General features: G+C 54.8%; 1 long non-coding RNA gene across 1 annotated transcript in view; it reads left to right on the plus strand.

Annotated features, from left to right (window-relative positions):
* LOC137346053 (uncharacterized) overlaps positions 1-27,989 on the plus strand; it is a 40,262-nt gene extending 12,273 nt beyond the window's left edge. Inside the window, exon 3 of the long non-coding RNA XR_010968648.1 lies at positions 25,578-27,989. This is a non-coding gene — a long non-coding RNA (uncharacterized lncRNA). The remainder of the gene's footprint in view (positions 1-25,577) is intronic.
* The last annotated feature ends 1 nt before the right edge of the window (position 27,990 follows it).

The raw sequence follows: 27,990 nt of genomic DNA on the forward strand, positions 1-27,990 counted from the left end.
GACCTGCTGCACTTTAACTCCCTCCCAGTCTCACTCCCTCAGACCTGCTGCACTTTAACACCCCCTCAGCCTCACTCCCTCTGACCTGCTGCACTTTAACTCCCTCCCAGCCTCACTCCCTCTGACCTGCTGCACTTTAACTCCCTCCCAGCCTCACTCCGTCTGACTTGCTGCACTTTAACTCCCTCCCAGACTCACTCCCTCTAACCTGCTGCACTTTAACTCCCCCTCAGTCTCACTCACTCAGACCTGCTGCACTTTAACTCCCTCCCAGACTCACTCCCTCTGACCTGCTGCAATTTACCTCCCTCCCAGCCTCACTCCCTCTGACCTGCTGCACTTTAACTCCCTCCCAGCCTCACTTCCCCTTTCCTGCTGCACTTGAACTCCCCCTCAGCCTCACTGACTCTGACCTGCTGCACTTTAACTCCCTCCCAGCCTCACTCCCTCTGACCTGCTGCACTTTAACTCCCTCCCAGCCTCACTCCCTCTGACCAGCTGCACTTTAACTCCCTCCCAGCCTCACTCCCTCTGACCAGCTGCACTTTAACTTGCTCCCAATCTCACTCCCTCAGACCTGCTGAACTTTATCTCCCTCCCAGCCTCACTCCCTCTGACCTGCTAGAATTTAACTCCCTCCCAATCTCACTCCCTCAGACCAGCTGCACTTTAACTTCCTCCCAATCTCACTCCCTCAGACCAGCTGCACTTTAACTTCCTCCCAATCTCACTCCCTCAGACCTGCTGAACTTTATCTCCCTCCCAGCCTCACTCCCTCTGACCTGCTAGAATTTAACTCCCTCCCAGTCTCACTTCCTCAGACCAGCTGCACTTTACTCCCTCCCAGCCTCACTCCCTCTGACCTGCTGCCCTTTAACTCCCCCTCAGCCTCACTCCCTCAGACCTGCTGCTCTTTAACTCCCTCCCAGTCTCACTCCCTCAGACCTGCTGCCCTTTAACTCCCCCTCAGCCTCACTCCCTCTGACCAGCTGCTCTACAACTCCCTCCCAATCTCACTCCCTCAGACCTGCTGCACTTTATCTCCCTCCCAGCCTCACTCCCTCTGACCTGCTGCACTTTAACTCCCTCCCAATCTCACTCCCTCAGACCTGCTGCACTTTAACTCCCTCCCAGTCTCACTCCCTCAGACCTGCTGCACTTTAACTCCCCCTCAGCCTCACTCCCTCAGACCTGCTGCACTTTAACTCCCCCTCAGCCTCACTCCCTCTAACCTGCTGCACTTTACCTCCCTCTCAGACTCACTCCCTCTAACCTGCTGCACTTTAACTCCCCCTCAGCCTCACTCCCTCTAACCTGCTGCACTTTAACTCCCTCCCAGCCTCACTTCTTCTGACCTGCTGCACTTCAACTCCCTCCCAGTCTGACTCCCTCAGACCTGTTGCACGTTAACCCCCTCCCAGACTCACTCCCTCTGACCTGCTGCAATTTACCTCCCTCCCAGCCTCACTCCCTCTGACCTGCTGCACTTTAACTCCCTTCCAGACTCACTCCCTCTGACCTGCTGCACTTTAACTCCCTCCCAGACTCACTCCATTGGACCTGCTGCACTTCAACTCCCTCCCAGTCTGACTCCCTCAGACCTGTTGCACTTTAACCCCCTCCCAATCTGACTTCCTCAGATCAGCTGCACTTTAACTCCCTCCCAGACTCACTCCCTCAGACCTGCTGCACTTTATCTCCCTCCCAGCTTCACTCCCTCTGACCAGCTGCACTTTAACTCCCTCCCAATCTCACACCCTCTGACCTGCTGCACTTTAACTCCCTCCCAGCCTCACTCCCTCTGACCTGCTGCACTTTAACTCCCTCCCAGTCTCACTCCCTCTGACCTGCTGCACTTTAACTCCCTCCCAGTCTCACTCCCTCTGACCTGCTGCACTTTAACTCCCTCCCAGCCTCACTCCCTCTGACCTGCTGCACTTTAACTCCCTCCCAGTCTCACTCCCTCTGACCTGCTGCACTTTAACTCCCTCCCAGTCTCACTCCCTCAGACCTGCTGCACTTTAACTCCCCCTCAGCCTCACTCCCTCTGACCTGCTGCACTTTAACTCCCTCCCAGTCTCACTCCCTCTGACCTGCTGCACTTTAACCCCCTCCCAGACTCACTCCCTCTGACCTGCTGCACTTTAACTCCCTCCCAGACTCACTCCCTCTGACCTGCTGCAATTTAACTCCCTCCCAGCCTCACTCCCTCTGACCTGCTGTACTTTAACTCCCCCTCAGCCTCACTCCCTCTGACCAGCTGCACTTTAACCCCCTCCCAGCCTCACTCCCTCTGACCTGCTGCACTTTAACTCCCTCCCAGTCTCACTCCCTCTGACCAGCTGCACTTTATCTCCCTCCCAGCCTCACTCCCTCTGACCTGCTGCACTTTAACTCCCTCCCAATCTCACTCCCTCAGACCTGCTGCACTTTAACTCCCTCCCAGTCTCACTCCCTCAGTCCTGCTGCACTTTAACTCCCTCCCAGCCTCACTCCCTCTGACCTGCTGCACTTTAACTCCCCCCCAGACTCACTCCCTCAGTCCTGCTGCACTTTATCTCCCTCCCAGTCTCAATCCCTCAGTCCTGCTGCACTTTAACTCCCCCTCAGCCTCACTCCCTCTGACCTGCTGCACTTTAACTCCCTCCCAGTCTCACTCCCTCAGACCTGCTGCACTTTAACTCCCTCCCAGTCTCACTCCCTCAGACCTGCTGCATTTTAACTCCCTCCCAGTCTCACTCCCTCAGACCTGCTGCACTTTAACTCCCCCTCAGCCTCACTCCCTCTGACCTGCTGCACTTTAACTCCCTCCCAGTCTCACTTCCTCTGACCTGCTGCACTTTAACTCCCTCCCAGCCTCACTCCCTCTGACCTGCTGCACTTTAACTCCCTCCCAGTCTCACTCCCTCAGACCTGCTGCACTTTAACTCCCCCTCAGCCTCACTCCCTCTGACCTGCTGCACTTTAACTCCCTCCCAGTCTCACTCCCTCTGACCTGCTGCACTTTAACTCCCTCCCAGTCTCACTCCCTCTGACCTGCTGCACTTTACTTCCCTCCCAGCCTCACTCACTCAGACCTGCTGCACTTTAACTCCCCCTCAATCTCACTCCCTCTGACCTTCTGCACTTTAACTCCCTCCCAGACTCACTCCCTCTGACCTGCTGCAATTTACCTCCCTCCCAGTCTCACTCCCTCTGACCTGCTGCACTTTAACTCCCTCCCAGCCTCACTCCCTCTGACCTGCTGCACTTTACCTCCCTCCCAGCCTCACTCCCTCTGACCAGCTGCACTTTAACTCCCTCCAAATCTCACTCCCTCAGACCTGCTGAACTTTATCTCCCTCCCAGTCTCACTCCCCCAGACCTGCTGCACTTTAACTCCCTCCCAGTCTCACTCCCTCTGACCTGCTAGAATTTAACTCCCTCCCAATCTCACTCCCTCAGACCTGCTGCACTTTAACTCCCTCCCAGTCTCACTCCCCCAGACCTGCTGCACTTTAACTCCCTCCCAGCCTCACTCCCTCTGACCTGCTGCATTTTAACTCCCTCCCAGTCTCACTCCCTCTGACCTGCTGCACTTTAACTCCCTCCCAGTCTCACTCCCTCAGACCTGCTGCACTTTAACTCCCTCCCAGTCTCACTCCCTCAGACCTTCTGCACTTCAACTCCCCCTCAGCCTCACTCCCTCTGACCTGCTGCACTTTAACTCCCTCCCAGTCTCACTCCCTCAGACCTGCTGCACTTTATCTCCCTCCCAGCCTCACTCCCTCTGACCTGCTGCACTTTAACTCCCTCCCAATCTCACACCCTCAGACCTGCTGCACTTTATCTCCCTCCCAGTCTCACTCCCTCTAACCTGCTGCACTTTACCTCCCTCCCAGACTCACTCCATTGGACCTGCTGCACTTTAACTCCCTCCCAGCCTCACTTCTTCTGACCTGCTGCACTTTAACCCCCTCCCAGCCTCACTCCCTCGGACCTGCTGCACTTTAACTCCCTCCCAGCCTCACTCCCTCGAAACTGCTGCACTTTAGCTCCCTCCCAGCCTCACTCCCTCTGACCTGCTGCACTTTAGCTCCCTCCCAGCCTCACTCCCTCTGACCTGCTGCACTTTAACTCCCTCCCAGCCTCACTCCCTCTGACCTGCTGCACTTTAATCCCCTCCCAGCCTCACTCCCTCTGACCAGCTGCACTTTAACTCCCTCCCAGCCTCACTCGCTCTGACCTGCTGCACTTTAACCCCCTCCCAGCCTCACTCCCTCTGACCTGCTGCACTTTAGCTCCCTTCCAGACTCACTCCCTCTGACCTGCTGCACTTAAACTCCCTCCCAGACTCACTCCCTCTGACCTGCTGCAATTTACCTCCCTCCCAGCCTCACTCCCTCTGACCAGCTGCACTTTAACCCCCTCCCAGACTCACTCCCTCTGACCTGCTGCAATTTACCTCCCTCCCAGCCTCACTCCCTCTGACCTGCTGCACATTAACTCCCTCCCAGCCTCACTCCCTCTGACCTGCTGCAATTTAACTCCCTCCCAATCTCACTCCCTCAGACCTGCTGCACTTTAACTCCCTCCCAGTCTCACTCCCTCAGACCTGCTGCACTTTAACTCCCCCTCAGCCTCACTCCCTCTGACCTGCTGCACTTTAACTCCCTCCCAGTCTCACTCCCTCAGACCTGCTGCACTTTAACTCCCTCCCAGTCTCAGTCCCTCAGACCTGCTGCACTTTAACTCCCTCCCAGTCTCACTCCCTCAGACCTGCTGCACTTTAACTCCCCCTCAGCCTCACTCCCTCTGACCTGCTGCACTTTAACTCCCTCCCAGCCTCACTCCCTCTGACCTGCTGCACTTTAACTCCCTCCCAGCCTCACTCCCTCTGACCAGCTGCACTTTAACTCCCTCCCAGCCTCACTCCCTCTGACCAGCTGCACTTTAACTTCCTCCCAATCTCACTCCCTCAGACCTGCTGAACTTTATCTCCCTCCCAGCCTCACTCCCTCTGACCTGCTAGAATTTACCTCCCTCCCAATCTCACTCCCTCAGACCAGCTGCACTTTAACTTCCTCCCAATCTCACTCCCTCAGACCAGCTGCACTTTAACTTCCTCCCAATCTCACTCCCTCAGACTTGCTGAACTTTATCTCCCTCCCAGCCTCACTCCCTCTGACCTGCTAGAATTTAACTCCCTCCCAGTCTCACTTCCTCAGACCAGCTGCACTTTACTCCCTCCCAGCCTCACTCCCTCTGACCTACTGCCCTTTAACTCCCCCTCAGCCTCACTCCCTCTGACCTGCTGCTCTTTAACTCCCTCCCAGTCTCACTCCCTCAGACCTGCTGCCCTTTAACTCCCCCTCAGCCTCACTCCCTCTGACCAGCTGCTCTACAACTCCCTCCCAATCTCACTCCCTCAGACCTGCTGCACTTTATCTCCCTCCCAGCCTCACTCCCTCTGACCTGCTGCACTTTAACTCCCTCCCAATCTCACTCCCTCAGACCTGCTGCACTTTAACTCCCTCCCAGTCTCACTCCCTCAGACCTGCTGCACTTTAACTCCCCCTCAGCCTCACTCCCTCTGACCTGCTGCACTTTAACTCCCCCTCAGCCTCACTCCCTCTAACCTGCTGCACTTTACCTCCCTCTCAGACTCACTCCCTCTAACCTGCTGCACTTTAACTCCCCCTCAGCCTCACTCCCTCTAACCTGCTGCACTTTAACTCCCTCCCAGCCTCACTTCTTCTGACCTGCTGCACTTCAACTCCCTCCCAGTCTGACTCCCTGAGACCTGTTGCACGTTAACCCCCTCCCAGACTCACTCCCTCTGACCTGCTGCAATTTACCTCCCTCCCAGCCTCACTCCCTCTGACCTGCTGCACTTTAACTCCCTTCCAGACTCACTCCCTCTGACCTGCTGCACTTTAACTCCCTCCCAGACTCACTCCATTGGACCTGCTGCACTTCAACTCCCTCCCAGTCTGACTCCCTCAGACCTGTTGCACTTTAACCCCCTCCCAATCTGACTTCCTCAGATCTGCTGCACTTTAACTCCCTCCCAGACTCACTCCCTCAGACCTGCTGCACTTTAACTCCCTCCCAGCTTCACTCCCTCTGACCAGCTGCACTTTAACTCCCTCCCAATCTCACACCCTCAGACCTGCTGCACTTTATCTCCCTCCCAGCCTCACTCCCTCTGACCTGCTGCACTTTAACTCCCTCCCAATCTCACACCCTCAGACCTGCTGCACTTTATCTCCCTCCCAGCCTCACTCCCTCTGACCTGCTGCACTTTAACTCCCTCCCAGTCTCACTCCCTCAGACCTGCTGCACTTTAACTCCCCCTCAGCCTCACTCCCTCTGACCTGCTGCACTTTAACTCCCTCCCAGTCTCACTCCCTCAGACCTGCTGCACTTTAACTCCCCCTCAGCCTCACTCCCTCTGACCTGCTGCACTTTAACTCCCTCCCAGCCTCACTCCCTCAGACCTGCTGCACTTTAACTCCCCCTCAGCCTCACTCCCTCTGACCTGCTGCACTTTAACTCCCTCCCAGTCTCACTCCCTCTGACCTGCTGCACTTTAACTCCCTCCCAGCCTCACTCCCTCTGACCTGCTGCACTTTAACTCCCTCCCAGTCTCACTCCCTCTGACCTGCTGCACTTTAACTCCCTCCCAGTCTCACTCCCTCTGACCTGCTGCACTTTAACTCCCTCCCAGCCTCACTCCCTCTGACCTGCTGCACTTTAACTCCCTCCCAGTCTCACTCCCTCTGACCTGCTGCACTTTAACTCCCTCCCAGTCTCACTCCCTCAGACCTGCTGCACTTTAACTCCCCCTCAGCCTCACTCCCTCTGACCTGCTGCACTTTAACTCCCTCCCAGTCTCACTCCCTCTGACCTGCTGCACTTTAACCCCCTCCCAGACTCACTCCCTCTGACCTGCTGCACTTTAACTCCCTCCCAGACTCACTCCCTCTGACCTGCTGCAATTTAACTCCCTCCCAGCCTCACTCCCTTTGACCTGCTGTACTTTAACTCCTCCTCAGCCTCACTCCCTCTGACCTGCTGCACTTTAACCCCCTCCCAGCCTCACTCCCTCTGACCTGCTGCACTTTAACTCCCTCCCAGTCTCACTCCCTCTGACCAGCTGCACTTTATCTCCCTCCCAGCCTCACTCCCTCTGACCTGCTGCACTTTAACTCCCTCTCAATCTCACTCCCTCAGACCTGCTGCACTTTAACTCCCTCCCAGTCTCACTCCCTCAGTCCTGCTGCACTTTAACTCCCTCCCAGCCTCACTCCCTCTGACCTGCTGCACTTTAACTCCCCCCCAGACTCACTCCCTCAGTCCTGCTGCACTTTAACTCCCCCTCAGCCTCACTCCCTCTGACCTGCTGCACTTTAACTCCCCCCCAGACTCACTCCCTCAGTCCTGCTGCACTTTAACTCCCTCCCAGTCTCAATCCCTCAGTCCTGCTGCACTTTAACTCCCCCTCAGCCTCACTCCCTCTGACCTGCTGCACTTTAACTCCCTCCCAGTCTCACTCCCTCAGACCTGCTGCACTTTAACTCCCTCCCAGTCTCACTCCCTCAGACCTGCTGCACTTTAACTCCCTCCCAGTCTCACTCCCTCAGACCTGCTGCACTTTAACTCCCCCTCAGCCTCACTCCCTCTGACCTGCTGCACTTTAACTCCCTCCCAGTCTCACTTCCTCTGACCTGCTGCACTTTAACTCCCTCCCAGCCTCACTCCCTCTGACCTGCTGCACTTTAACTCCCTCCCAGCCTCACTCCCTCTGACCTGCTGCACTTTAACTCCCTCCCAGTCTCACTCCCTCAGACCTGCTGCACTTTAACTCCCTCCCAGTCTCACTCCCTCAGACCTGCTGCACTTTAACTCCCCCTCAGCCTCACTCCCTCTGACCTGCTGCACTTTAACTCCCTCCCAGCCTCACTCCCTCTGACCTGCTGCACTTTAACTCCCTCCCAGCCTCACTCCCTCTGACCAGCTGCACTTTAACTCCCTCCCAGCCTCACTCCCTCTGACCAGCTGCACTTTAACTTGCTCCCAATCTCACTCCCTCAGACCTGCTGAACTTTATCTCCCTCCCAGCCTCACTCCCTCTGACCTGCTAGAATTTACCTCCCTCCCAATCTCACTCCCTCAGACCAGCTGCACTTTAACTTCCTCCCAATCTCACTCCCTCAGACCAGCTGCACTTTAACTTCCTCCCAATCTCACTCCCTCAGACCTGCTGAACTTTATCTCCCTCCCAGCCTCACTCCCTCTGACCTGCTAGAATTTAACTCCCTCCCAGTCTCACTTCCTCAGACCAGCTGCACTTTACTCCCTCCCAGCCTCACTCCCTCTGACCTGCTGCCCTTTAACTCCCCCTCAGCCTCACTCCCTCTGACCTGCTGCTCTTTAACTCCCTCCCAGTCTCACTCCCTCAGACCTGCTGCCATTTAACTCCCCCTCAGCCTCACTCCCTCTGACCAGCTGCTCTACAACTCCCTCCCAATCTCACTCCCTCAGACCTGCTGCACTTTATCTCCCTCCCAGCCTCACTCCCTCTGACCTGCTGCACTTTAACTCCCTCCCAATCTCACTCCCTCAGACCTGCTGCACTTTAACTCCCTCCCAGTCTCACTCCCTCAGACCTGCTGCACTTTAACTCCCCCTCAGCCTCACTCCCTCTGACCTGCTGCACTTTAACTCCCCCTCAGCCTCACTCCCTCTAACCTGCTGCACTTTACCTCCCTCTCAGACTCACTCCCTCTAACCTGCTGCACTTTAACTCCCCCTCAGCCTCACTCCCTCTAACCTGCTGCACTTTAACTCCCTCCCAGCCTCACTTCTTCTGACCTGCTGCACTTCAACTCCCTCCCAGTCTGACTCCCTCAGACCTGTTGCACGTTAACCCCCTCCCAGACTCACTCCCTCTGACCTGCTGCAATTTACCTCCCTCCCAGCCTCACTCCCTCTGACCTGCTGCACTTTAACTCCCTTCCAGACTCACTCCCTCTGACCTGCTGCACTTTAACTCCCTCCCAGACTCACTCCATTGGACCTGCTGCACTTCAACTCCCTCCCAGTCTGACTCCCTCAGACCTGTTGCACTTTAACCCCCTCCCAGACTCACTCCCTCAGACCTGCTGCACTTTAACTCCCTCCCAGCTTCACTCCCTCTGACCAGCTGCACTTTAACTCCCTCCCAATCTCACACCCTCAGACCTGCTGCACTTTATCTCCCTCCCAGCCTCACTCCCTCTGACCTGCTGCACTTTAACTCCCTCCCAATCTCACACCTTCAGACCTGCTGCACTTTATCTCCCTCCCAGCCTCACTCCCTCTGACCTGCTGCACTTTAACTCCCTCCCAGTCTCACTCCCTCAGACCTGCTGCACTTTAACTCCCCCTCAGCCTCACTCCCTCTGACCTGCTGCACTTTAACTCCCTCCCAGTCTCACTCCCTCAGACCTGCTGCACTTTAACTCCCCCTCAGCCTCACTCCCTCTGACCTGCTGCACTTTAACTCCCTCCCAGCCTCACTCCCTCAGACCTGCTGCACTTTAACTCCCCCTCAGCCTCACTCCCTCTGACCTGCTGCACTTTAACTCCCTCCCAGTCTCACTCCCTCTGACCTGCTGCACTTTAACTCCCTCCCAGCCTCACTCCCTCTGACCTGCTGCACTTTAACTCCCTCCCAGTCTCACTCCCTCTGACCTGCTGCACTTTAACTCCCTCCCAGTCTCACTCCCTCTGACCTGCTGCACTTTAACTCCCTCCCAGCCTCACTCCCTCTGACCTGCTGCACTTTAACTCCCTCCCAGTCTCACTCCCTCTGACCTGCTGCACTTTAACTCCCTCCCAGTCTCACTCCCTCAGACCTGCTGCACTTTAACTCCCCCTCAGCCTCACTCCCTCTGACCTGCTGCACTTTAACTCCCTCCCAGTCTCACTCCCTCTGACCTGCTGCACTTTAACCCCCTCCCAGACTCACTCCCTCTGACCTGCTGCACTTTAACTCCCTCCCAGACTCACTCCCTCTGACCTGCTGCAATTTAACTCCCTCCCAGCCTCACTCCCTCTGACCTGCTGTACTTTAACTCCCCCTCAGCCTCACTCCCTCTGACCTGCTGCACTTTAACCCCCTCCCAGCCTCACTCCCTCTGACCTGCTGCACTTTAACTCCCTCCCAGTCTCACTCCCTCTGACCAGCTGCACTTTACTCCCTCCCAGCCTCACTCCCTCTGACCTGCTGCACTTTAACTCCCTCCCAATCTCACTCCCTCAGACCTGCTGCACTTTAACTCCCTCCCAGTCTCACTCCCTCAGTCCTGCTGCACGTTAACTCCCTCCCAGCCTCACTCCCTCTGACCTGCTGCACTTTAACTCCCCCCCAGACTCACTCCCTCAGTCCTGCTGCACTTTATCTCCCTCCCAGTCTCAATCCCTCAGTCCTGCTGCACTTTAACTCCCCCTCAGCCTCACTCCCTCTGACCTGCTGCACTTTAACTCCCTCCCAGTCTCACTCCCTCAGACCAGCTGCACTTTAACTCCCTCCCAGTCTCACTCCCTCAGACCTGCTGCACTTTAACTCCCTCCCAGTCTCACTCCCTCAGACCTGCTGCACTTTAACTCCCCCTCAGCCTCACTCCCTCTGACCTGCTGCACTTTAACTCCCTCCCAGTCTCACTTCCTCTGACCTGCTGCACTTTAACTCCCTCCCAGCCTCACTCCCTCTGACCTGCTGCACTTTAACTCCCTCCCAGTCTCACTCCCTCAGACCTGCTGCACTTTAACTCCCCCTCAGCCTCACTCCCTCTGACCTGCTGCACTTTAACTCCCTCCCAGTCTCACTCCCTCTGACCTGCTGCACTTTAACTCCCTCCCAGTCTCACTCCCTCTGACCTGCTACACTTTACTTCCCTCCCAGCCTCACTCACTCAGACCTGCTGCACTTTAACTCCCTCCCAGTCTCACTCCCTCTGACCTGCTGCACTTTAACTCCCTCCCAGCCTCACTCCCTCTGACCTGCTGCACTTTACCTCCCTCCCAGCCTCACTCCCTCTGACCAGCTGCACTTTAACTCCCTCCCAATCTCACTCCCTCAGACCTGCTGAACTTTATCCCCCTCCCAGTCTCACTCCCCCAGACCTGCTGCACTTTAACTCCCTCCCAGTCTCACTCCCTCTGACCTGCTAGAATTTAACTCCCTCCCAATCTCACTCCCTCAGACCTGCTGCACTTTAACTCCCTCCCAGTCTCACTCCCCCAGACCTGCTGCACTTTAACTCCCTCCCAGCCTCACTCCCTCTGACCTGCTGCATTTTAACTCCCTCCCAGTCTCACTCCCTCTGATCTGCTGCACTTTAACTCCCTCCCAGTCTCACTCCCTCTGACCTGCTGCACTTTAACTCCCTCCCAGTCTCACTCCCTCACACCTGCTGCACTTTATCTCCCTCCCAGCCTCACTCCCTCTGACCTGCTGCACTTTAACTCCCTCCCAATCTCACACCCTCAGACCTGCTGCACTTTATCTCCCTCCCAGTCTCACTCCCTCTAACCTGCTGCACTTTACCTCCCTCCCAGACTCACTCCATTGGACCTGCTGCACTTTAACTCCCTCCCAGCCTCACTTCTTCTGACCTGCTGCACTTTAACCCCCTCCCAGCCTCACTCCCTCGGACCTGCTGCACTTTAACTCCCTCCCAGCCTCACTCCCTCTAAACTGCTGCACTTTAGCGCCCTCCCAGCCTCACTCCCTCTGACCTGCTGCACTTTAACTCCCTCCCAGCATCACTCCCTCTGACCTGCTGCACTTTAATCCCCTCCCAGCCTCACTCCCTCTGACCAGCTGCACTTTAACTCCCTCCCAGCCTCACTCCCTCTGACCTGCTGCACTTTAACCCCCTCCCAGCCTCACTCCCTCTGACCTGCTGCACTTTAGCTCCCTTCCAGACTCACTCCCTCTGACCTGCTGCACTTAAACTCCCTCCCAGACTCACTCCCTCTGACCTGCTGCACTTTAACTCCCTCCCAGACTCACTCCCTCTGACCTGCTGCACTTTAACTCCCTCCCAATCTCACACCCTCAGACCTGCTGCACTTTATCTCCCTCCCAGCCTCACTCCCTCTGACCTGCTGCACTTTAACTCCCTCCCAATCTCACACCTTCAGACCTGCTGCACTTTATCTCCCTCCCAGCCTCACTCCCTCTGACCTGCTGCACTTTAACTCCCTCCCAGTCTCACTCCCTCAGACCTGCTGCACTTTAACTCCCCCTCAGCCTCACTCCCTCTGACCTGCTGCACTTTAACTCCCTCCCAGTCTCACTCCCTCAGACCTGCTGCACTTTAACTCCCCCTCAGCCTCACTCCCTCTGACCTGCTGCACTTTAACTCCCTCCCAGCCTCACTCCCTCAGACCTGCTGCACTTTAACTCCCCCTCAGCCTCACTCCCTCTGACCTGCTGCACTTTAACTCCCTCCCAGTCTCACTCCCTCTGACCTGCTGCACTTTAACTCCCTCCCAGCCTCACTCCCTCTGACCTGCTGCACTTTAACTCCCTCCCAGTCTCACTCCCTCTGACCTGCTGCACTTTAACTCCCTCCCAGTCTCACTCCCTCTGACCTGCTGCACTTTAACTCCCTCCCAGCCTCACTCCCTCTGACCTGCTGCACTTTAACTCCCTCCCAGTCTCACTCCCTCTGACCTGCTGCACTTTAACTCCCTCCCAGTCTCACTCCCTCAGACCTGCTGCACTTTAACTCCCCCTCAGCCTCACTCCCTCTGACCTGCTGCACTTTAACTCCCTCCCAGTCTCACTCCCTCTGACCTGCTGCACTTTAACCCCCTCCCAGACTCACTCCCTCTGACCTGCTGCACTTTAACTCCCTCCCAGACTCACTCCCTCTGACCTGCTGCAATTTAACTCCCTCCCAGCCTCACTCCCTCTGACCTGCTGTACTTTAACTCCCCCTCAGCCTCACTCCCTCTGACCTGCTGCACTTTAACCCCCTCCCAGCCTCACTCCCTCTGACCTGCTGCACTTTAACTCCCTCCCAGTCTCACTCCCTCTGACCAGCTGCACTTTATCTCCCTCCCAGCCTCACTCCCTCTGACCTGCTGCACTTTAACTCCCTCCCAATCTCACTCCCTCAGACCTGCTGCACTTTAACTCCCTCCCAGTCTCACTCCCTCAGTCCTGCTGCACGTTAACTCCCTCCCAGCCTCACTCCCTCTGACCTGCTGCACTTTAACTCCCTCCCAGTCTCACTCCCTCTGACCAGCTGCACTTTATCTCCCTCCCAGCCTCACTCCCTCTGACCTGCTGCACTTTAACTCCCTCCCAATCTCACTCCCTCAGACCTGCTGCACTTTAACTCCCCCTCAGCCTCACTCCCTCTGACCTGCTGCACTTTAACCCCCTCCCAGCCTCACTCCCTCTGACCTGCTGCACTTTAACTCCCTCCCAGTCTCACTCCCTCTGACCAGCTGCACTTTACTCCCTCCCAGCCTCACTCCCTCTGACCTGCTGCACTTTAACTCCCTCCCAATCTCACTCCCTCAGACCTGCTGCACTTTAACTCCCTCCCAGTCTCACTCCCTCAGTCCTGCTGCACGTTAACTCCCTCCCAGCCTCACTCCCTCTGACCTGCTGCACTTTAACTCCCCCCCAGACTCACTCCCTCAGTCCTGCTGCACTTTATCTCCCTCCCAGTCTCAATCCCTCAGTCCTGCTGCACTTTAACTCCCCCTCAGCCTCACTCCCTCTGACCTGCTGCACTTTAACTCCCTCCCAGTCTCACTCCCTCAGACCAGCTGCACTTTAACTCCCTCCCAGTCTCACTCCCTCAGACCTGCTGCACTTTAACTCCCTCCCAGTCTCACTCCCTCAGACCTGCTGCACTTTAACTCCCCCTCAGCCTCACTCCCTCTGACCTGCTGCACTTTAACTCCCTCCCAGTCTCACTTCCTCTGACCTGCTGCACTTTAACTCCCTCCCAGCCTCACTCCCTCTGACCTGCTGCACTTTAACTCCCTCCCAGTCTCACTCCCTCAGACCTGCTGCACTTTAACTCCCCCTCAGCCTCACTCCCTCTGACCTGCTGCACTTTAACTCCCTCCCAGTCTCACTCCCTCTGACCTGCTGCACTTTAACTCCCTCCCAGTCTCACTCCCTCTGACCTGCTACACTTTACTTCCCTCCCAGCCTCACTCACTCAGACCTGCTGCACTTTAACTCCCTCCCAGTCTCACTCCCTCTGACCTGCTGCACTTTAACTCCCTCCCAGCCTCACTCCCTCTGACCTGCTGCACTTTACCTCCCTCCCAGCCTCACTCCCTCTGACCAGCTGCACTTTAACTCCCTCCCAATCTCACTCCCTCAGACCTGCTGAACTTTATCCCCCTCCCAGTCTCACTCCCCCAGACCTGCTGCACTTTAACTCCCTCCCAGTCTCACTCCCTCTGACCTGCTAGAATTTAACTCCCTCCCAATCTCACTCCCTCAGACCTGCTGCACTTTAACTCCCTCCCAGTCTCACTCCCCCAGACCTGCTGCACTTTAACTCCCTCCCAGCCTCACTCCCTCTGACCTGCTGCATTTTAACTCCCTCCCAGTCTCACTCCCTCTGATCTGCTGCACTTTAACTCCCTCCCAGTCTCACTCCCTCTGACCTGCTGCACTTTAACTCCCTCCCAGTCTCACTCCCTCACACCTGCTGCACTTTATCTCCCTCCCAGCCTCACTCCCTCTGACCTGCTGCACTTTAACTCCCTCCCAATCTCACACCCTCAGACCTGCTGCACTTTATCTCCCTCCCAGTCTCACTCCCTCTAACCTGCTGCACTTTACCTCCCTCCCAGACTCACTCCATTGGACCTGCTGCACTTTAACTCCCTCCCAGCCTCACTTCTTCTGACCTGCTGCACTTTAACCCCCTCCCAGCCTCACTCCCTCGGACCTGCTGCACTTTAACTCCCTCCCAGCCTCACTCCCTCTAAACTGCTGCACTTTAGCGCCCTCCCAGCCTCACTCCCTCTGACCTGCTGCACTTTAACTCCCTCCCAGCATCACTCCCTCTGACCTGCTGCACTTTAATCCCCTCCCAGCCTCACTCCCTCTGACCAGCTGCACTTTAACTCCCTCCCAGCCTCACTCCCTCTGACCTGCTGCACTTTAACCCCCTCCCAGCCTCACTCCCTCTGACCTGCTGCACTTTAGCTCCCTTCCAGACTCACTCCCTCTGACCTGCTGCACTTAAACTCCCTCCCAGACTCACTCCCTCTGACCTGCTGCACTTTAACTCCCTCCCAGACTCACTCCCTCTGACCTGCTGCACTTTAACTCCCTCCCAATCTCACACCCTCAGACCTGCTGCACTTTATCTCCCTCCCAGCCTCACTCCCTCTGACCTGCTGCACTTTAACTCCCTCCCAATCTCACACCTTCAGACCTGCTGCACTTTATCTCCCTCCCAGCCTCACTCCCTCTGACCTGCTGCACTTTAACTCCCTCCCAGTCTCACTCCCTCAGACCTGCTGCACTTTAACTCCCCCTCAGCCTCACTCCCTCTGACCTGCTGCACTTTAACTCCCTCCCAGTCTCACTCCCTCAGACCTGCTGCACTTTAACTCCCCCTCAGCCTCACTCCCTCTGACCTGCTGCACTTTAACTCCCTCCCAGCCTCACTCCCTCAGACCTGCTGCACTTTAACTCCCCCTCAGCCTCACTCCCTCTGACCTGCTGCACTTTAACTCCCTCCCAGTCTCACTCCCTCTGACCTGCTGCACTTTAACTCCCTCCCAGCCTCACTCCCTCTGACCTGCTGCACTTTAACTCCCTCCCAGTCTCACTCCCTCTGACCTGCTGCACTTTAACTCCCTCCCAGTCTCACTCCCTCTGACCTGCTGCACTTTAACTCCCTCCCAGCCTCACTCCCTCTGACCTGCTGCACTTTAACTCCCTCCCAGTCTCACTCCCTCTGACCTGCTGCACTTTAACTCCCTCCCAGTCTCACTCCCTCAGACCTGCTGCACTTTAACTCCCCCTCAGCCTCACTCCCTCTGACCTGCTGCACTTTAACTCCCTCCCAGTCTCACTCCCTCTGACCTGCTGCACTTTAACCCCCTCCCAGACTCACTCCCTCTGACCTGCTGCACTTTAACTCCCTCCCAGACTCACTCCCTCTGACCTGCTGCAATTTAACTCCCTCCCAGCCTCACTCCCTCTGACCTGCTGTACTTTAACTCCCCCTCAGCCTCACTCCCTCTGACCTGCTGCACTTTAACCCCCTCCCAGCCTCACTCCCTCTGACCTGCTGCACTTTAACTCCCTCCCAGTCTCACTCCCTCTGACCAGCTGCACTTTATCTCCCTCCCAGCCTCACTCCCTCTGACCTGCTGCACTTTAACTCCCTCCCAATCTCACTCCCTCAGACCTGCTGCACTTTAACTCCCTCCCAGTCTCACTCCCTCAGTCCTGCTGCACGTTAACTCCCTCCCAGCCTCACTCCCTCTGACCTGCTGCACTTTAACTCCCCCCCAGACTCACTCCCTCAGTCCTGCTGCACTTTATCTCCCTCCCAGTCTCAATCCCTCAGTCCTGCTGCACTTTAACTCCCCCTCAGCCTCACTCCCTCTGACCTGCTGCACTTTAACTCCCTCCCAGTCTCACTCCCTCTGACCTGCTACACTTTACTTCCCTCCCAGCCTCACTCACTCAGACCTGCTGCACTTTAACTCCCCCTCAATCTCACTCCCTCTGACCTGCTGCACTTTAACTCCCTCCCAGTCTCACTCCCTCTGACCTGCTGCACTTTAACTCCCTCCCAGCCTCACTCCCTCTGACCTGCTGCACTTTACCTCCCTCCCAGCCTCACTCCCTCTGACCAGCTGCACTTTAACTCCCTCCCAATCTCACTCCCTCAGACCTGCTGAACTTTATCCCCCTCCCAGTCTCACTCCCCCAGACCTGCTGCACTTTAACTCCCTCCCAGTCTCACTCCCTCTGACCTGCTAGAATTTAACTCCCTCCCAATCTCACTCCCTCAGACCTGCTGCACTTTAACTCCCTCCCAGTCTCACTCCCCCAGACCTGCTGCACTTTAACTCCCTCCCAGCCTCACTCCCTCTGACCTGCTGCATTTTAACTCCCTCCCAGTCTCACTCCCTCTGATCTGCTGCACTTTAACTCCCTCCCAGTCTCACTCCCTCAGACCTGCTGCACTTTAACTCCCTCCCAGTCTCACTCCCTCAGACCTGCTGCACTTCAACTCCCCCTCAGCCTCACTCCCTCTGACCTGCTGCACTTTAACTCCCTCCCAGTCTCACTCCCTCACACCTGCTGCACTTTATCTCCCTCCCAGCCTCACTCCCTCTGACCTGCTGCACTTTAACTCCCTCCCAATCTCACACCCTCAGACCTGCTGCACTTTATCTCCCTCCCAGTCTCACTCCCTCTAACCTGCTGCACTTTACCTCCCTCCCAGACTCACTCCATTGGACCTGCTGCACTTTAACTCCCTCCCAGCCTCACTTCTTCTGACCTGCTGCACTTTAACCCCCTCCCAGCCTCACTCCCTCGGACCTGCTGCACTTTAACTCCCTCCCAGCCTCACTCCCTCTAAACTGCTGCACTTTAGCGCCCTCCCAGCCTCACTCCCTCTGACCTGCTGCACTTTAACTCCCTCCCAGCATCACTCCCTCTGACCTGCTGCACTTTAATCCCCTCCCAGCCTCACTCCCTCTGACCAGCTGCACTTTAACTCCCTCCCAGCCTCACTCCCTCTGACCTGCTGCACTTTAACCCCCTCCCAGCCTCACTCCCTCTGACCTGCTGCACTTTAGCTCCCTTCCAGACTCACTCCCTCTGACCTGCTGCACTTAAACTCCCTCCCAGACTCACTCCCTCTGACCTGCTGCACTTTAACTCCCTCCCAGACTCACTCCCTCTGACCTGCTGCACTTTAACTCCCTCCCAGACTGACTCCATTGGACCTGCTGCACTTCAACTCCCTCCCAGTCTGACTCCCTCAGACCTGTTGCACTTTAACCCCCTCCCAGACTCACTCCCTCTGACCTGCTGCAATTTACCTCCCTCCCAGCCTCACTCCCTCTGACCAGCTGCACTTTAACCCCCTCCCAGACTCACTCCCTCTGACCTGCTGCAATTTACCTCCCTCCCAGCCTCACTCCCTCTGACCTGCTGCACTTTAACTCCCTCCCAGCCTCACTCCCTCTGACCTGCTGCAATTTAACTCCCTCCCAATCTCACTCCCTCAGACCTGCTGCACTTTAAATCCCTCCCAGTCTCACTCCCTCAGACCTGCTGCACTTTAACTCCCCCTCAGCCTCACTCCCTCTGACCTGCTGCACTTTAACTCCCTCCCAGTCTCACTCCCTCAGACCTGCTGCACTTTAACTCCCTCCCAGTCTCACTCCCTCAGACCTGCTGCACTTTAACTCCCTCCCAGTCTCACTCCCTCAGACCTGCTGCACTTTAACTCCCCCTCAGCCTCACTCCCTCTGACCTGCTGCACTTTAACTCCCTCCCAGCCTCACTCCCTCTGACCTGCTGCACTTTAACTCCCTCCCAGCCTCACTCCCCCATTCCTGCTGCACTTGAACTCCCCCTCAGCCTGACTCCCTCTGACCTGCTGCACATTAACCCCCTCCCAGCCTCACTCCCTCTGACCTGCTGCACTTTAACTCCCTCCCAATCTCACTCCCTCAGACCTGCTGCACTTTAACTCCCTCCCAGTCTCACTCCCTCAGACGTGCTGCACTTTAACTCCCCCTCAGCCTCACTCCCTCTGACCTGCTGCACTTTAACTCCCTCCCAGTCTCACTCCCTCAGACCTGCTGCACTTTAACTCCCCCTCAGCCTCACTCCCTCTGACCTGCTGCACTTTAACTCCCTCCCAGTCTCACTCCCTCAGACCTGCTGCACTTTAACTCCCTCCCAGTCTCACTCCCTCTGACCTGCTACACTTTACTTCCCTCCCAGCCTCACTCACTCAGACCTGCTGCACTTTAACTCCCTCCCAGTCTCACTCCCTCTGACCTGCTGCACTTTAACTCCCTCCCAGCCTCACTCCCTCTGACCTGCTGCACTTTACCTCCCTCCCAGCCTCACTCCCTCTGACCAGCTGCACTTTAACTCCCTCCCAATCTCACTCCCTCAGACCTGCTGAACTTTATCCCCCTCCCAGTCTCACTCCCCCAGACCTGCTGCACTTTAACTCCCTCCCAGTCTCACTCCCTCTGACCTGCTAGAATTTAACTCCCTCCCAATCTCACTCCCTCAGACCTGCTGCACTTTAACTCCCTCCCAGTCTCACTCCCCCAGACCTGCTGCACTTTAACTCCCTCCCAGCCTCACTCCCTCTGACCTGCTGCATTTTAACTCCCTCCCAGTCTCACTCCCTCTGATCTGCTGCACTTTAACTCCCTCCCAGTCTCACTCCCTCTGACCTGCTGCACTTTAACTCCCTCCCAGTCTCACTCCCTCACACCTGCTGCACTTTATCTCCCTCCCAGCCTCACTCCCTCTGACCTGCTGCACTTTAACTCCCTCCCAATCTCACACCCTCAGACCTGCTGCACTTTATCTCCCTCCCAGTCTCACTCCCTCTAACCTGCTGCACTTTACCTCCCTCCCAGACTCACTCCATTGGACCTGCTGCACTTTAACTCCCTCCCAGCCTCACTTCTTCTGACCTGCTGCACTTTAACCCCCTCCCAGCCTCACTCCCTCGGACCTGCTGCACTTTAACTCCCTCCCAGCCTCACTCCCTCTAAACTGCTGCACTTTAGCGCCCTCCCAGCCTCACTCCCTCTGACCTGCTGCACTTTAACTCCCTCCCAGCATCACTCCCTCTGACCTGCTGCACTTTAATCCCCTCCCAGCCTCACTCCCTCTGACCAGCTGCACTTTAACTCCCTCCCAGCCTCACTCCCTCTGACCTGCTGCACTTTAACCCCCTCCCAGCCTCACTCCCTCTGACCTGCTGCACTTTAGCTCCCTTCCAGACTCACTCCCTCTGACCTGCTGCACTTTAACTCCCTCCCAGCCTCACTCCCTCTGACCTGCTGCACTTTAACTCCCTCCCAGACTCACTCCCTCTGACCTGCTGCACTTTAACTCCCCCTCAGTCTCACTCACTCAGACCTGCTGCACTTTAACTCCCTCCCAATCTCGCTCCCTCTGACTTGCTGCACTTTAACTCCCTCCCAGTCTCACTCCCTCTGACCTGCTGCACTTTAACTCCCTCCCAGTCTCACTCCCTCAGACCTGCTGCACTTTAACTCCCACCCAGCCTCACTTCATCTGACCTGCTGCACTTTAACCCCCTCCCAGCCTCACTCCCTCAGACCAGCTGCACTTTAACTCCCCCCCCGCCTCACTCCCTCTGACCTGCTGCACTTTAACTCCCTCCCAGCCTCACTGCCTCTGAACTGCTGCACTTTAACACCCTCCCAGTCTCACTCCCTCTGACCTGCTGCACTTTAACTCCCTCCCAGTCTCACTCCCTCTGACCTGCTGCACTTTAACTCCCTCCCAGTCTCACTCCCTCTGACCTGCTGCACTTTAACTCCCCCTCAGCCTCACTTCTTCTGACCTGCTGCACTTTAACTCCCTCCCAGCCTCACTTCTTCTGACCTGCTGCACTTTAACTCCCTTCCAGACTCACTCCCTCTAACCTGCTGCACTTTAACTCCCTCCCAGTCTCACTCCCTCAGACCTGCTGCACTTTAACTCCCACCCAGCCTCACTTCATCTGACCTGCTGCACTTTAACCCCCTCCCAGCCTCACTCCCTCAGACCAGCTGCACTTTAACTCCCCCCCCGCCTCACTCCCTCTGACCTGCTGCACTTTAACTCCCTCCCAGCCTCACTCCCTCTGACCTGCTGCACTTTAACTCCCTCCCAGTCTCACTCCCTCAGACCTGCTGCACTTTAACTCCCTCCCAGTCTCACTCCCTCTGACCTGCTGCACTTTAACTCCCCCTCAGCCTCACTTCTTCTGACCTGCTGCACTTTAACTCCCTCCCAGCCTCACTTCTTCTGACCTGCTGCACTTTAACTCCCTTCCAGACTCACTCCCTCTGACCTGCTGCACTTTAACTCCCTCCCAACCTCACTCCCTCTGACCTGCTGCACTGAAACTCCCTCCCAGCCTCACTCCCTCTGACCTGCTGCACTTTAACTCCCTCCCAGTCTCACTCCCTCTGACCTGCTGCACTTTCACTCCCTCCCAGCCTCACTCCCCCTGACTTGCTGCACTTTAACTCACTCCCAGACTCACTCCCTCTAACCTGCCGCACTTTAACTCCCTCCCAGCCTACTCCCTCTGACCTGCTGCACTTTAACTCCCTCCCAGACTCACTCCCTCTAACCTGCCGCACTTTAACTCCCTCCCAGCCTCACTCCCTCTGACCTGCTGCACTTTAACTCCCTCCCAGACTCACTCCCTCTGACCTGCTGCACTTTAACTCCCTCCCAGCCTACTCCCTCTGACCTGCTGCACTTTAACTCCCTCCCAGACTCACTCCCTCTAACCTGCTGCACTTTAACTCCCCCCCCGCCTCACTCCCTCTGACCTGCTGCACTTTAACTCCCTCCCAGACTCACTCCCTCTGACCTGCTGCACTTTAACTCCCTCCCAGCCTCACTCCCTCTGACCTGCTGCACTTTAACTCCCTCCCAGTCTCACTCCCTCTGACCTGCTGCACTTTAACTCCCTCCCAGACTCACTCCCTCTGACCTGCTGCACATTCACTCCCTCCCAGCCTCACTCCCTCTGACCTGCTGCACTTTAACTCCCTCCCAGACTCACGCCCTCTGACTTGCTGCACTTTAACTCCCTCCCAGTCTCACTCCCTCTGACCTGCTGCACTTTAACTCCCCCTCAGCCTCACTCCCTCAGACCTGCTGCACTTTAACTCCCTCCCAGCCTCACTCCCCCTGACTTGCTGCACTTTAACTCACTCCCAGACTCACTCCCTCTAACCTGCCGCACTTTAACTCCCTCCCAGCCTACTCCCTCTGACCTGCTGCACTTTAACTCCCTCCCAGACTCACTCCCTCTAACCTGCCGCACTTTAACTCCCTCCCAGCCTCACTCCCTCTGACCTGCTGCACTTTAACTCCCTCCCAGACTCACTCCCTCTGACCAGCTGCACTTTAACTCCCTCCCAGCCTACTCCCTCTGACCTGCTGCACTTTAACTCCCTCCCAGACTCACTCCCTCTAACCTGCTGCACTTTAACTCCCCCCCCGCCTCACTCCCTCTGACCTGCTGCACTTTAACTCCCTCCCAGACTCACTCCCTCTGACCTGCTGCACTTTAACTCCCTCCCAGCCTCACTCCCTCTGACCTGCTGCACTTTAACTCCCTCCCAGTCTCACTCCCTCTGACCTGCTGCACTTTAACTCCCTCCCAGACTCACTCCCTCTGACCTGCTGCACATTCACTCCCTCCCAGCCTCACTCCCTCTGACCTGCTGCACTTTAACTCCCTCCCAGACTCACGCCCTCTGACTTGCTGCACTTTAACTCCCTCCCAGTCTCACTCCCTCTGACCTGCTGCACTTTAACTCCCCCTCAGCCTCACTCCCTCAGACCTGCTGCACTTTAACTCCCTCCCAGCCTCACTTCTTCTGACCTGCTGCACTTTAACTCCCTCCCAGTCTCACTCCCTCAGACCTGCTGCACTTTAACTCCCTCCCAGCCTCACTCCCTCTGACCTGCTGCACTTTAACTCCCTCCCAGACTCACTCCCTCTGACCTGCTGCACTTTACCTCCCTCCCAGCCTCACTCCCTCTGACCTGCTGCACTTTAACTCCCTCCCAGCCTCACTCCCTCTAACCTGCTGCACTTTATCTCCCTCCCAGACTCACAGCCTCTGACTTGCTGCACTTTAACTCCCCCTCAGCCTCACTCCCTCAGACCTGCTGCACTTTAACTCCCTCCCAGCCTCACTCCCTCTGACCTGCTGCACTTTAACTCCCTCCCAGTATCACTCCCTCTGACCTGCTGCACTTTAACTCCCTCCCAGACTCACTCCCTCTGACCTGCTGCACTTTAACTCCCTCCCAGCCTCACTCCCTCTGACTTGCTGCACTTTAACTCCCTCCCAGTCTCACTCCCTCTGACCTGCTGCACTTTAACTCCCCCTCAGCCTCACTCCCTCTAACCTGCTGCACTTTAACTCCCTCCCAGTCTCACTCCCTCAGACCTGCTGCACTTTAACTCCCTCCCAGCCTCACTTCTTCTGACCTGCTGCACTTTAACTCCCTCCCAGCCTCACTCCCTCTGACCTGCTGCACTTTAACTCCCTCCCATCCTCACTCCCTCTGACTTGCTGCACTTTAACTCCCTCCCAGTCTCACTCCCTCTGACCTGCTGCACTTTAACTCCCTCCCAGCCTCACTCCCTCTAACCTGCTGCACTTTAACTCCCTCCCAGACTCACTCCATTGGACCTGCTGCACTTAAACTCCCTCCCAGACTCACAGCCTCTGACTTGCTGCACTTTAACTCCCCCTCAGCCTCACTCCCTCGAACCTGCTGCACTTTAACTCCCTCCCAGTCTCACTCCCTCAGACCTGCTGCACTTTAACTCCCCCTCAGCCTCACTCCCTCTAACCTGCTGCACTTTAACTCCCTCCCAGCCTCACTTCTTCTGACCTGCTGCACTTTAACCCCCTCCCAGCCTCACTCCCTCTGACCTGCTGCACTTTAACTCCCTCCCAGACTCACTCCATTGGACCTGCTGCACTTAAACTCCCTCCCAGCCTCACTCCCTCTGACCTGCTGCACTTTAACTCCCTCCCAGACTCACTCCATTGGACCTGCTGCACTTAAACTCCCTCCCAGACTCACTCCCTCTGACCTGCTGCACTTTAACTCCCTCCCAACCTCACTCCCTCTGACCTGCTGCACTTAAACTCCCTCCCAGCCTCACTCCCTCTGACCTGCTGCACTTTAACTCCCTCCCAGCCTCACTCCCTCTGACCTGCTGCACTTTAACTCCCTCCCAGCCTCACTCTCTACGACCTGCTGCACTTTAACTCCCTCCCAGCCTCACTCCCTCTGACCTGCTGCACTTTAACTCCCTCCCAGCCTCACTCCCTCTGACCTGCTGCACTTTAACTCCCTCCCAACCTCACTCCCTCTCACCTGCTGCATTTAAACTCCCTCCCAGCCTCACTCCCTCTGACCTGCTGCACGTTAACTCCCTCCCAGACTCACTCCCTCTGACCTGCTGCACTTTACCTCCCTCCCAGCCTCACTACCTCTGACCTGCAGCACTTTAACTCCCTCCCAGCCTCACTCCCTATGACCTGCTGCACTTTAACCCCCTCCCAGCCTCACTCCCTCTGACCTGCTGCAATTTAACTGCCCCACTCTTTCCCCATAGCCCTCTGTCAATCACTAACTAATCCCACTGCCCCACTATTTATATTTGCTGCTCTTCTTTGCCTTCATAATTGTTGGCTTCATTCCTAATCTCTTTGATTTCGCTATTGCCAATGTACATAGCACATGATTTTTACTTTAGTTTCAGTTTTACACTTCTCCCTTTATTCATCCCTAGTGATTCATAAAAGGCCAATCTGTTCTTTTTGAGTGGAATATATTTCTGCTGAAGTTTATAGATCACCTTTTTAATAATTCTCCAGCACTGTTCTCTCTCTTTGTTAATATTCTGTTCCAGTTAATCTTCACCAGTTGCAATTTCAACTCCCAAAGGTCAGCTTTTTCTAATCTATTATTTTTGGCTTTTCTTACTGATATCGATCTGAATCATTGCCTTAAAGCTTATTATGTTGTCATTGATATTTCCTCAATTCTCACCCAAGTTTACTTTTCATATCTGCTCTGGTTTATTTTCAATGACTGGATCCACCCTTGGTGAACTTTGATCTACTGGGTAAGAATTGTGTCCTGAACACACTGTAAATACTCCATTACCTTTTCCTCTTTCTCTCCGTCTTATTCCCAAATCATTGCTGCAGTTGAAATTTCCCATGATTTTTCTGCTATAAATGTTACTTATTTCAGAGCTTTGCTACATAATTTCCACGAATTCCCTTCCACTATTAGGTAGTTTGTACAATGGCCTTTTCCGTGTTTTTTAACCTGACTGTGATCCACACTCCCCGAGGTATTTGTGCCCAATATGTAAGTATGCAGATGTGATTTGGTTACAAATGACAGGAAGGGTGCTGAGACTGTCCAGATATGTTGTCGCAGGTAGTGAGGAAGTAGGACTCGCGAGAGAAAGAGTTAAAAGATTTGTGAAGGAGCTGTGCAGACAACTGCATGAGCTGAGGCAGGAGGTTATATAGAAATGGACATGAAAGAGAAACAGTCAAAGTTGTCCTGTTGTGGGAGGCAAAGTAATGGTAAAGGTAATGCCTGAGAAACCAGGATTTGAGTCTAGGTGGATAGGACACTACGAGGTAATAATGACCAGTGATACCTGTGTCTATGTGGACATTAGATGGAAGGGATGCTGGAAACACTGGACGCAGCTGAAACATATAACTGACTGATTTCTGTTTTGCAGAATATAATCACAGCTGACCAGTAATGACTGGAAGGCCCATTATATCTGACAGAATGTTACCCACAATACTGATGTTCCTGGGACTGGGAATCGGCAAAGACTCAACCTGCTAAGCAACAACTGGATCACACCACAATAGCTCAACCCACCTCAAGACCATAGGGATCAACGAACAGAACACCGATTCCAAGGACACAATTAAAGGACACCCCCCCCCCCCCCACCCCCCCTTCCTTGCCCAACACTAAACCCTGGGGCAGAGAATGTGCTAGTGTTGACAAAAACTAGTAAGACTTTCTATGATAAATTATACCATGAGCTGGTACCCGTTGCCCTAAACATTTCTGACATTAAATTACCTCAGTGGTGTCTGGTGGAAACCTGAACATTGAGGCTTTAGTAAAACAAGTAATAACACAGGCATCTTGGTTCAATGCTGGGGGTTGGGGGGTGGCGACCAAGGGGAGCACCCCTCACTCAGGGGAGGTACTGACCAAAACGTAGTCTACTGAATGATGCTGCCACACTATTTAACATGGGAACTTGACTTCAGTGGACCAAAAGGTCTGGATGCTAAGCAACCAACTTGAAGTAATCCTCAGACATGGACAAATGATCCAGAGCAGACAGCTCGGTGGAGGTCAAACCCTAACACGGACAGTTCAGGATTCGGCTGTAGTACTTGAGAGTCACGCATGGACCATTAACCAACTAATTGGTGACAGGCAGAACATCTCAGAGGATTAGTTAGGAATGATGTCTGCAGCACTTATAGATCTCGGATGCTTGAGCAGACGTGGGAGAGCTTGAGGCAGCTCCATGAGGGTGAAGTTCTCCTGTGGATATCAAATACTCACTGATCTAACTTGTCCTGTCCCCAGAACCAGAACCTGACTGGTTGCCAGCTCAGAGGTTTAACTTATGTGTATAAAACTGATGAGGAATGTATTGTCAATATCAGCCTGTTGATAGGTGTGGTCATGGCAAACCCAGTTATACCAGAATCAATATACAGTAAAACCCTATATGAAGTAGAGAACGTTGGGGTAATAAGGGAAGATTACTGTGTGAGATATCATAGAATACTGCCATACGCTGTAGAAATGGAGGGGGAAATGATAGGTACTACTTTAGATCAATTTAGGACCCTCTGCCATGGTGTATCCATATCTAATATATATAACTGAAGAGGCAAAATGTGGATTTAACACAACAGTCAATTGTACAATGGAAGCTATACAGGCAGTAATGGAACTGACCCACGTTGCATATGTGGGAAAAGGGAGATATTGTCTGACTACGACACAATGAGAATATCAGTACAGATACAATTGAACCTGTCTGATAACTAATCACATGGTGTGTCTGCACCCACAGGTACCAACGAGGGTCGGCAAGGTAGAGTTGGTGGAAATATATAAAAGGGAAACTGACAACCTGCAGGTCACCGAGAGCATAAAAGAAAACCTTACAGTACTTGAGACAGTTCACATACTCTATCCCACCACTGCCCACACACCTCACAGGCATCTGTGAGGGGTTACATCAGGTACATAGGGTGTAGTATACAATACAACAACAAACTAAGGCGCTGGAAGAAGAGGTCGAACAGATCGATGATACCACATGGTGGGAGGATCTGTGGAATTGGGGTTCGAACATACAGATACCCACCTGGGTCAGGATCATTTCCCACATTTTTGTTATTACCCAAGTAGTGATGGTTCTATATTTGACATGCTTAGTCAACAGAGTCAACAGGACACACAAGGAGAAGCCAGTAATATGGGAAGATGGGAACTCGGGGATTAGGAAAGTAGGTTGTGAGTCCTTGCTACAGGGCTGACCCATACAGAGGGTGTGGTCAATTGCCTTTGCAACCCTAAGCTCTATACCTGGCCAGTATCAAAGAGTGACGGCGAGCAATGAGAGTTGAGCACATCACTGTTCAGGTCTGTTGGCCATCTTGGGTTGGGCCAAGGGCCAAAAGGGGGGACTGAAAGGGTTAATTAGAAACAAGTTGAGTTTTAGAAAAGCATCTCAGCAGAATCTAACCATCAGGTTGAGAAAATAAAACATGCTGCTCGGGTAGAGGACAAGATTAGGGAGCGAAAGTTAGAGCCGAGTCCTCAAGGCCACTGTTTCTCTGGAAGGTTGGCATAAGGAGGAAACAAAGAGATAAAAGACAAAGAATTGACAACAGTTTGGAGCCATCTGGTATATGTATTGATAAGGCTGAGGAAGTGTGCTCATCAGAATGCATAATCAACCACCATTGTTTTAATTAAAGTTTATAGTCAATCATATCAATCATCCGTTTGTTGAACACATTGTGTGATAAGAACGGTATATAAGTTTCTGCTCCTGAATGTAAAGTTAGGGAATGACCTGGGAATTCCCGAGGTGGTGTTTC

This window comes from Heterodontus francisci, chromosome 29 (genome assembly GCF_036365525.1).
Source record: "Heterodontus francisci isolate sHetFra1 chromosome 29, sHetFra1.hap1, whole genome shotgun sequence".
Lineage (NCBI taxonomy): Eukaryota > Metazoa > Chordata > Chondrichthyes > Heterodontiformes > Heterodontidae > Heterodontus > Heterodontus francisci.